At 38.1% G+C, this 10,651-nt stretch overlaps 1 long non-coding RNA gene across 1 annotated transcript; it reads left to right on the top strand.

The window, feature by feature from the left end:
• Window positions 1-2,180: 2,180 nt before the first annotated feature.
• On the top strand, window positions 2,181-9,955 carry LOC108306532. Its single transcript, XR_005201000.1, has 3 exons — window positions 2,181-2,255; window positions 4,169-4,239; window positions 9,733-9,955. It is a non-coding gene; the product is annotated as an uncharacterized LOC108306532 (long non-coding RNA).
• The last annotated feature ends 696 nt before the right edge of the window (window positions 9,956-10,651 follow it).

The raw sequence follows: 10,651 nt of genomic DNA, 5'->3' as shown, positions 1-10,651 counted from the left end.
ACAAGATAAAAACCATCTGAGCATCTAGGGTCCAAGGCCTAAATGCCTCAACAGCAGGGAGCTGTAGTAGTCGCCACTCACCTTGTCCTTTTCTTCTTCTTTTTCGTGTCCTTGTTTATTATTATTTTTTTTTCTGGCAAAAATTGGTTACTTTGCTTCTGTACCTATTGAAAGAACTGACTCTCGATAGCAGGAATGAACCAAAGAATCTTCTGATTGTTTTAAGACAAAAAGCTTTGAATAATTACAGCTAAGACTACAACAAAGTGAAAAGATTTTGCAAAGCCCAGATAAGATAACATTGAAATCAATATCACTAAGTATTTTCACTTATTCCCTCTATCACAAAGCTTTCTGTGAACCTCTCCACGGAAATAAATCCTTTTATCTTTAGTACCTCTCTCACCTTACCTGGACCTCTCTTCTAAGATTGACTTCATTAACTGTATAGGCTTTGGGCTGTGTTTTATTCATCTCCATATTCTGGTACCTGGTCTAGAGCTAAGTAGTACATAGCACATGTTAAGTTAGCACATGACTACAAAGTTCTAGAGGCATTTAGGCCTCACTTACACAATAAATATTCATTGAGCATCTATTCAGTACCAAGCACTGTTCTGGGCACTGGGATATACTGTGATAAGTAGAACTGTCAGTCTTTGCCCTCATGGAGATTTCACTCTAGTGAGAGAGACTGAAAATACACAAATAATATGAAATATAATGTCAGGCAGTGAAATGGCAATGGGACATAAAGAAGGATAAGAGGATGAGGAGGATGGGGTAGGATGAAGGTAGAGTACTATTTTGTGAGAACTCAGAGACAACAAAGGAGTAAATGAAGCCACGAAAATATCTGAGGAAGGAGCACTCTAGGCAGAAGGAATAACATGAGTGGAACAGCAAGAACGCCAGTGTGACCAGCAGGAATGCTCAGAGAGGAGGTTGCGACCAGCAGAGTGGGATCATGTGGGATCTTATAGGCTACGCAATAGTTTATTTTTAGTATGGTGGGAAACCAGTAGAGGATTTGGACAAGCAATGGACATGATAAGAAGTTCATTTTAAAAAGGTTGTCCTGATTGCAATATTCAGAATGGATTATTGTGGGATACAAGTGGATGTAATAAAACAGATTTGGGGAAAATAACTTCAGTTTAAGTGGGCCAGAATATAGTTAATGAGAGTGGTTAGCAGTGGTTAGATTCCCAATGTAGTTTGGAGTTCATATTATCAGGGCTTATTTGAACTAATAAAACTCTCCTAGAAGGTACGTACTTTACAGAATTTACACTTATGTAAAGGCTGATACTTGACAGCTCGGGCTATAATCTAACACAGTGGTTCTCAATTGTTTTGGTTCCAAGACTACACTCAAATACTATTGAAGACCCCAGAGAGTTTCTCTTTATGTAGATTAGATCTATTGAAAAACATACGTATTTTTAACATATTGGTTGATTCATTTAAACCAACAATAATAAACTTAATATACCAATTACATGTTAATAGAAATACCATAATTTTATAAAAACTAACTATATATTTAAAACAAAAACATTAGCGAACATAATGGCATTGCTTTACATTTTTACTAATTTCCTTAACGTCAGAAGACAGCTGGATTCTCATTTCCGCTTCTGCATTCATTCAGTCTGTTGTGATATAGCACATCCTGTGACTTCTGAAAAACTTCACTGTACACAGGTAAGAGAATTTTAAATCAGGTTTAGCCTAAAGCTGCCTCCTTATATATTTTAAGTTTGGCCTAAAGCTTTCTCTGCACATGATGAACTATCACCTAAATAGAATTGTAAACAGACTGTGGCCTACTGTTGGGCCAATCAAATGTGGCCAACTTTCCAAACTATGTTAAAATGAGGCAAATGCTGAGTTGTAACCAACCTAGCTGTGTCTGCACCTCATGTCCATTTTCTGTAGGTCACTTTCCTTTTTTCATCCATAAATCATAAGCCTTCTTCAGCCATGTGCCTATGCTGAAGTCTCTGAGCCTGCTCTGGGTTGAGAGACTGCCTAATTCACGAATTGTTCTTTCTCAATTAAATTCTTTTAAATTTAACTTGGCTAATTTTTTTTAAAACAAGAATGAAAGTAAAAAAGGTCAATAACATATTAGTATTACTATTTTTTAGATGCTGACCTCACGGACTCCCTGAAAGGATCTCTATGACCTCTATGGTTCCTTAGAGTACACTTTGAGAACTATTGATATAAAGGAAAAAATGCTCTTAGTGGTAAGATTACAGCTATATAAAAGAGATAAAAGCATAAGTCCCATGAATTACAATGTTAGAAACATTGTAGAATGTCTTTGTCACTTGTGATCACCAACACTCAATAGAAAACCAGACCACAGTTTAAAGATTGCTTTAAATTAGGGATCCATAATCTTTTAATTCTGAACACCACCAATGGGGGTAAGCATGAAACAGCAAAGACTCTGATAGAAGAGAACAAAGCAAGGAAAAAAATCATGAAAGAAATGGGCTGGGCACTGGCTCACGCCTATAATCCCAGAACTTTGGGAGGCTGAGGCGGGTGGATCACCTGAGGCCAGGAGTTCGAGACCAGCCTGGTCAACATGGTGAAGTCCCATCTCTACTAAATATACAAAAGTTAGCCAGGCCTGGTGGCACGTACCTGTAATTCAAGCTACTCAGGAGGCTGAGGCAGGAGAATCACCCGAACCTAAGAGGAGGAAGTTGCAGTGAGCTGAGGTTGCACCACTGTACTCCAGCCTGGCTGACAGTCCCAGACTCAGTCTCAAAAAAATAAAAAAGAAAAAAAAAATTAATAAAAGAAACAGAGACAGACTCATAGACCAATGATAAAGAGGTGACAAAACAGAAAGGATTTCTGTTGTGGGATTGGGAGACTAATGATAAAAATTGCCGTTGGATGGCTCACTGTTTCTCATGTCCATTAGCCATTCTGATCTAACAAGTCAGCTTTGCTCAGGCAGCTTGGTTCTGAACTGTGTGCCCTAAGGCCTTCCCCACAGACAGGGTGGGGGAGGGAGGCCCAAGGAGGAGACACCATACACCTGAAGCCATATGTTGGTCTGACATTACTACATGAGTTGCAAAAACAATCTCTACCAAAGCTTTTCCATTTCCAATGCCAACACTTCATTTCTCCAAGTTAAATTCTGGCTTTAATACTATATTTGTCATAAAATCCACCATAGGTGAGTGTGACTGAATATAAAATAACCTAGTACCCCATTTGCCTGGATCAGAATTCCAGGGCGTATACTCAGACAACCCCAGTAGTGAGGGAAGAGGGAAGCTTTATCCTCTCCAAACTAAGCATCAAGCAAAACTCAGCTTGTCTTTCCAGAAAACACAATGGATCAGTACATGACATTCAAAACCAAAACTCTATTAACACTCAACTTTTGCCAAAAGGAGCCACAGGAATTCACAACATCCTTACATGGCCTTAACTATCGAAATAATGTGTAAGATGTCAGAATAGGTCTTAATGGGCCAGACACAAGTTTCCAAAGAAATTCTGCTGAGTTCTGCTCAGTCTTATAGAACACAAGCCCAGCTGCTGCTAAAAGTAAGGCAGCTTGAAATTTCTGTGCTGGGCAAAAGGCAGCCAAAATGTCAGTGACCTGCTTACTCCCCTTGTGGGCATGGGACTTGGTATTCTGCCATGCACCTGACACCATTGAGAAAGGTTATTTGAGCCCAATGGGACTGGTAGCAAAAATCTAAATGCTTACCAGCTTGCAACTAGAACATATGCACCCCACTGGATTGTCATAGTGTTGTGAAGAATTTATCTGTTTTTTGTTTTTTTTTTAAATCTGCAAAACTTCCTCTTATTCTTTCTCTTTTTAAAAATGCAAATGAAAATGGCACTGGTGTCTCAGGGTTTTAAAGAGCAGAGAGTGCCTGTTATGCAGTGATTTGTGACCGAAGATGGCAAAGAGGTTGGAGACACATTGTCAAGAGCTAGGTGCAAATCCATGGGCTTAAGAAGGCCATGACTTATTTACGACTTCTTATTTGCCACTGGTATCACTTAAGTTTTTAAAGGTTTTAGTATAGTAATATACATATATTGTTCTTTTTTGGAAAACAAGCATGTCTGAAATGTTCCTGAGATTCTTGTAACAGTTATCATTTTGTTTTTGCAGTTCCACTTTAGCACAGAATAAAATCTGGACTGTGTCTGTTTGTGAGGATTTTATGCCTACTTGGTCATCAGGTAAAATTCCTTTCTGTATTGTGAAAAGAGGCAGACTGGAGTCATTAGTCACTGCCAATGTCTTATCAGTTCTTGCTGGCTTACTCTCGTAGCACTGGAGACATTAATAAAATGGGCTGCCAAAGCCCCTTGCAGGCAAACTTGTAAAGTAGGAAGCAATTTTCTTTGGTTGATTCCCTCTCAAAGGCAGTAGGTGTTGTAGCATCAGTGAAAAGAATTAAGATCATGGGCTTTGCAATCAGAGAGACTTATGATTGGATTGCATTTCTTCATTTATTCATTCAACAAATATTTATTAAGTGCCTACTAAGTGCTGGCCTCTTTTCCAGGCATCGGGATGCAATAGTGGGAAGAAAAACACGGGTGCCTGCTTGCTAGTTGGGAAGGCAGCCACTAGCATCCAGGTGACAGGCTTGAAGCCTAGCCTTATGCTGAGCAGTTTTTTACCTTTCAGCTGGTAACCTTCCTTTCTATACAGTATTCCATGGGTCTGGGATGGTATTCTTTCTCCTTTGCCCACTAGCTTCCCATAAGGGTCTCATGTATCAGTCTGTCTGCATGCTGCTGATAAACCCATACCCAAGACTAGGCAATTTACAAAAGAAAGAGGTTGATTGGACTTACAGTTCCACAATAATAGCAGAAGACAAGGAGGAGTAAGTCACATCTTACATGGATGGCAGCAGGCAAAGAGACCTTGTGCAGGGAAACTCTTGTTTTTGAAACCATCAGATCTCATGACACCCATTCACTATCATGAGAGCAGCATGGGAGATATCCACCACTGTGATTCAATCATCTCCCACCAGGCCCCTCCCACAACAGGTGGGAATTATTGGAGCTATGAGATGAGATTTGGGTGGGGACACAGAGTCAAACCACATCAGCTGGAAACAGGGATGCTACAGGGAGACTAGGAGGGTGGAGAAGGGGCTTTCTTTTCCCTTTTTGTTTTTGTTGTTCCTCTCAGCATTGTCCCAACAGTGACCTTGGCCTGACAGCAGCAGTTGGTTCCAGTCTCCAGACTCTTATGAAAACCTGATAGCCAGTCTGTTGGTATGTTCTCAGAAGTAATGGCAACAGCATAGTCATGCTCTTCTTCAGAGGTCTGAGCCCCAGCTCTTTCTCTGAGCTTCTGGGCTGTGATTATTCCAACCTCTTCCTCAGACAGCGGCTTCTCCTGCTATTGTACATCAGAGTTACTCCGGCGATCTCTTTTGCCCATTCACACTCCATCATCTGGAAAAACAAGTCCCTGTAGTAGATTTTATGTTAAAATGCTTCATGCATTTTTTGTTTTCTTGACAGGATCCTGATATACTCACACTGTACCAGCTTACCTTACAATATTTGAGATTTGTAACAAGGATGCTGGGGAATAGTTAACCAGTTATGAGGCACATTATCTTGGTACATTCACCATTTTCAATAATGAAAAAAGAGCAAGAGAGTACACTTATGTAGTTACAAATTTTGTATGATTTGAAGGAGGAGAAAGCAAAAATGTCTGTGCTTACTTCCAACAGATTAACATGACATTTTTGTGAAAATGAAACATATCAGGGGTAGCTTTTCTTACACATTTGTTTAGACCTATAAAAGAAATAATATTATGACCTACCAAACCATAACTGGATATTACAAACCCATATCCTTCCACTTTCGTTTATTGGGAACAAGGCTTCTTCTCACCGTCATTCTTCAACCTCTTTTCTGCAAATTCATTTTATTTCTATATTCTCCATATATGATATAAATTAATTTAATCTGAATATGTGTGGATTCTATTGTAAAGAATGCATTTAACAACACTCATATCCTTTTATTTTATTTTTTATTTTGATGGAGTCTTGCTCTGTCACCCAGGCTGGAGTGCAGTGGTGTGATTTCAGCTCACTACAACCTCCACCTCCCTTGTTCAAGCAATTCCCCTGCCTCAGCCTCCCGAGTAGCTGGGATTACAGGCACATGCCACCATATCCTGCTATTTTTTGTGTTTTTAGTAGAGATGGAGTTTTGCCATGTTGGCCAGACTGGTCTCGAACTCCTGACCTCAGGCGATCTGCCCACCTCAGCCTCCCAAAGTGCTGGGATTACAGGCGTGAGCTACCGCGCCTAGCCCATATCCACTTTTAAGCCCTGCCCTTACTACTTTTTGATGTTAATTTCTAAGTATAGAACATACTTTTTCCTAAATGCAATCTAGCATGTAATGCACTGGATTTTGGAGAGCCAACTTTATATAAATAGGATCAGTGACTCCCTCTCAGATACTGATATGCAATTCCAATTCTGTCAGATTCATAATTATACACTTAACAATCTTATACTATGAAATGAAAATAAGAACCTGTCTATCTGGCTACCTATCTATCTAAATATCAAGCCTGTCTGTCTCTCTATTTACCATGCCCTTTTAAAGTTGCTTTAATATATTCTAGTAGATGGAAGTTTGGCAAGAAGATATAGGTCTTTGTTCACAGGAAATAGGAAAAAGCCTAAAACGTAAAAGTTCAGTTTCACTTAATTTAAAAAAATGTACATATAAGGTGCCTCTAAGTAAAAGACTAGAATGCATTTAGTTAAGAATTAAACATCCTTTGATGAGTCTTTGTACATATTTTACAAGTTGCTATAGTTCCCAAGAAATAAAAAGTACATCTTTTAGTTTCACTTTCATAAGTCAGATTTCCCAATTTCTTCTTATTTTTTGTTTAAGGAGGACTTTTAAAAATTGTCAGATGAAAGATCATGAAAAAATAATTGTTGATGATAGATCACTGTGTGATTTTTGGCATCTAACTCAGGAGATCAAAATCTGGTAACTTACAACTCTTCGTTTCCATCAGATGATTACTCAGCACTTATATGCATTAAAAGATGGTAATAAGGATTGAACTGATATTGAATCCTGTTTCATTTCGCCATTAAATAATATTCATCCAAGTTTACCTAACTGAGAAAGAAATATGTTGCATTCAGAAGTGGATTTCCAATAACATTTTACTTTTTTTTGCCCAATAATTACCTTTCAAAATTTGAAACATACTTACATTTATTTAATCAACCATGTATAACTAATAATTGTAACAATAACACAATAAAGAAAAATAATTTAATACTTATAGCTTCATGTTTACAAAACAAAAAACTTGTTTCTTATAATTTTCAGTTTCAAAATATATTTACAGCAGAGAAATATGATAGGGCTATCAATAAAATATTTCCAAGCATAACATCATATTACATTAGGGCAAAATTATGTGAAGGAAGTAGAATGAAAAAACTTCACAAAGAGGCCAAATATTGGGAAAATGTCCAATCTTCAAAGAGCATGTTCATTGATATGGCTTGCCTCTGTGTCCCTACCCAAATCTCCTCTCAAATTGTAATCTCCACAGGTCAAGGGAGGGACCTGGTGGTGATGAATCATGGGGCCGAATTTCCCTGCTTGCTGTTCTTGTGGTAGTGAGTTCTCACAAGATCTGGTTGTTTGATAAATGTCTGACACCTCCCCCTTCTCACTCTGTCTTTCCTGCCCCTTTGTAAAGAAGGTGCTTGCTTCTCCTTTGCCTTCCACCATGATCGTAAGTTTCCTGAGGCCTCCCCAGCCATGCAGAACTGTGAGTCAATTAAACATCTTTTATTTATAAAGTACCCAGTCACAGGTAGTATCTGTATAGCAGTGTGAAAATGGACCAATATAGTCATGTATCTTTTAAATAGATGATTATCGGTATAAAAACACTATGGTATTTAGATTTATTGCCTTTATTTAAAAATGTAATGAAACACTTGATATTTATAAGTATATGTATAATATAATGAAATTATGTCTTTGCCACTTCTTAAACTAATATTGACGTATTTTAAGTAATAGCCTAAAAATATGTACAGGGGTGTCTAGTTTTTCATACTTATTTTAGGAGACAGAAGTAAGAAAATTTGAAGACCACTGGCATACAGAGACTAGCAAGTAGCTGAGACTAGCCTGGGCAACAAAACCAGAGCCCTTCTCATTCAAAAAAAGAAATAAAAATATTGTATTTAGTATTTTTCTTAAACATACATTGAGGAAAAGTTTTTAGAGCTAAAATATTGGAATTCTATTTTTAATATCAGACACAATCTTTTGTTTTCGTATTCACTGTAGTGGCCCATGGATTATCCTGTTGGTATACTGTTTTAGCGTAAATCATTTGTATATCTCTTTCAGTTTGCTTGGCACATAGAAAATAACTAATAAATGTTGATTTTAATTAAAATTAAATAAGATAATGGCCAATTCGTCCTTTATTGGTTTTGTTTTGTTTTGCTTTTTTGAGACAGGGTCTTGCTCTATCACTGAGGCCGAAGTGCAGTGGCACGATCATGGCTCACTGCAGCCTCCACCTCTTGGGCTCAAGTGGTTCTCCCACCTTAGCCTCCCAAAGTGCTGGGATTTCAGGTGTGAGTCACCATGCCCAGCCTAGTCCTTTATGTTTTTAAAAAAGTATGGCTCCAACTTTAATAAACAAATTTAACTCTAGATAAGTAAAGAGAACTGGTGCTTCATTCCATAACTATCATAGCTTAGATAACACCTTCAACCCAGCCCTGTTTTGCTGGCCAGTGTGGAAACACTCATTACCTGTCACTTTTAATTACATGCTAGGACTGAAAGGTCACAGACACTTTTATTTTTGAATGGGACTTTTCAAGTCTGCAAAGGTTATTAGTTGCTGAATCCTACAAGTTACTAACTCCTGACTGTAGATTCCAGCCTGAATCTGTTGCCTATAGATATAACTACAGATTGTAAAAAACATGATTATTCTGGGCAGACATAAAGCTCTTTGCATTGCACACAGCAGCAGTGGAAAAAACAAAATTAATCTTGCAAATGTTATTGAAATATAAATGTCAACATATTCTCAATTGGGTATGAGCATTCACAAACTTGTGTTCAGGCACCAGGGGTGCTCACAGCACTTGCAAAGGAAAATCTCAACCCTGAAAGACAAAAGCAAAGATGCAAGCAGTTTCCTCATGTCTGTTTGCAAATGTACTTAGCATGGACTCTGTCAAATCCTTGTTCACAGAACCCAACTTGAGTCATTCTGTTTAAATAAACTGTTAGTGTCCTCTCTCTTACTTTCTACAAAAAAGTGACTATATCATTGAAACTGCTGTTATGCAAGATCTTCTCCATTTCCTGCCTCCAGCCTTGCAAGCTTTTGCCCTAAAATTGATTCCAAAAAGCAGCCAGGAAACCTACCCATAGAAAGGGTGTTCTGTGCCAATCCAATCTTCCTGAAAAGCAAGCAGTCTCTTTGATCCTGCAATTTCCTATGCTCATACCACAAATAGTCTGCTGTCGATGCTAGTGTGCTTTTCATTTACATTTTACAAGGTTGGCAAGGCCACTCTCAAAATAATTTCACCAACCAGGCGACATGTCAAGGTGTCTCTTAGTTGTGTACCTTAAGTTAATTCTTTATTTTCTTGAAACAGCCAACAAGGGATTCCAAAGATAGAAGAGGAAGCACCAACACCATGAACATCATGGTCAGGTTATTTTGTGAGAAGAATAAGGCTAAAGTAAAAACCTTGGATTTGTCTTTGTCCTTGTACATGCTATCTGGAAAGAGTTTTCTTAAAAGTATTGTTGTGAACCCATCAGTTTCCCCAGTATAATTGAATGCAGGGTTTAATGAATAAAATGAATCTAGTTTTAGTTCCTGTACTGCTGTGGTTTCAATAACCTCTATATTTGAATAACACATTTCAGTAGATATGTTTGTTAGTGTTGACTTTGTAAGTTGACAAAGAAAGGGTAGCATTATCAACCATGAGAGGATAAAGAGAATTCTATGTGTTTTACGGACATATGTTTATCATTTTGAATTTATATATAGTCAAGGATGCAACTCCTCCCTCAATTTATATAAGCTCTTGATGGCTTCTACAGGTATCCCTCCCTGTAAATATTTTATTAGCTGAGTCAGAGTATTCACATACATTCTCAGTAAGAATGTATTTTAAAGTCACAAGTTCAGAACTGTTAGCAAGCTGGTTGCAATGCTGCAAAGTAATGGAAATCCTTAGACAAACTCAGCCGGTTTGGTCTTGTTTAGTGAGGGTATGCACTGAGAAACCCCATCTTCAGGTACCAGTTAAATAACAGTAAGATGTATCCCTGAGGTTCCCAGTAGTTGTACCACACCCCATGAGGAGACTCAATCATGACCAAAGCCCTTTGACACTCACTATCTTGACTACATCAAGTCTCTAGGAGCAAAGAGTTTAAAAGCTGCTCATCCACCATGATGAGTTTTGAGGTACTTGAAACTTCTCAGAAAAGAGGTATATTATGGGCATTGATTGCTGCATCAGTGAAGAGGAACACATGGCTGCAGAGGTCAGAACAGTT

This window comes from Cebus imitator, unplaced genomic scaffold (assembly GCF_001604975.1).
Source record: "Cebus imitator isolate Cc_AM_T3 unplaced genomic scaffold, Cebus_imitator-1.0 Scaffold3, whole genome shotgun sequence".
Classification (NCBI taxonomy): Eukaryota; Metazoa; Chordata; class Mammalia; order Primates; family Cebidae; genus Cebus; species Cebus imitator.
This window is presented reverse-complemented; position numbering and strand designations above follow the sequence as displayed.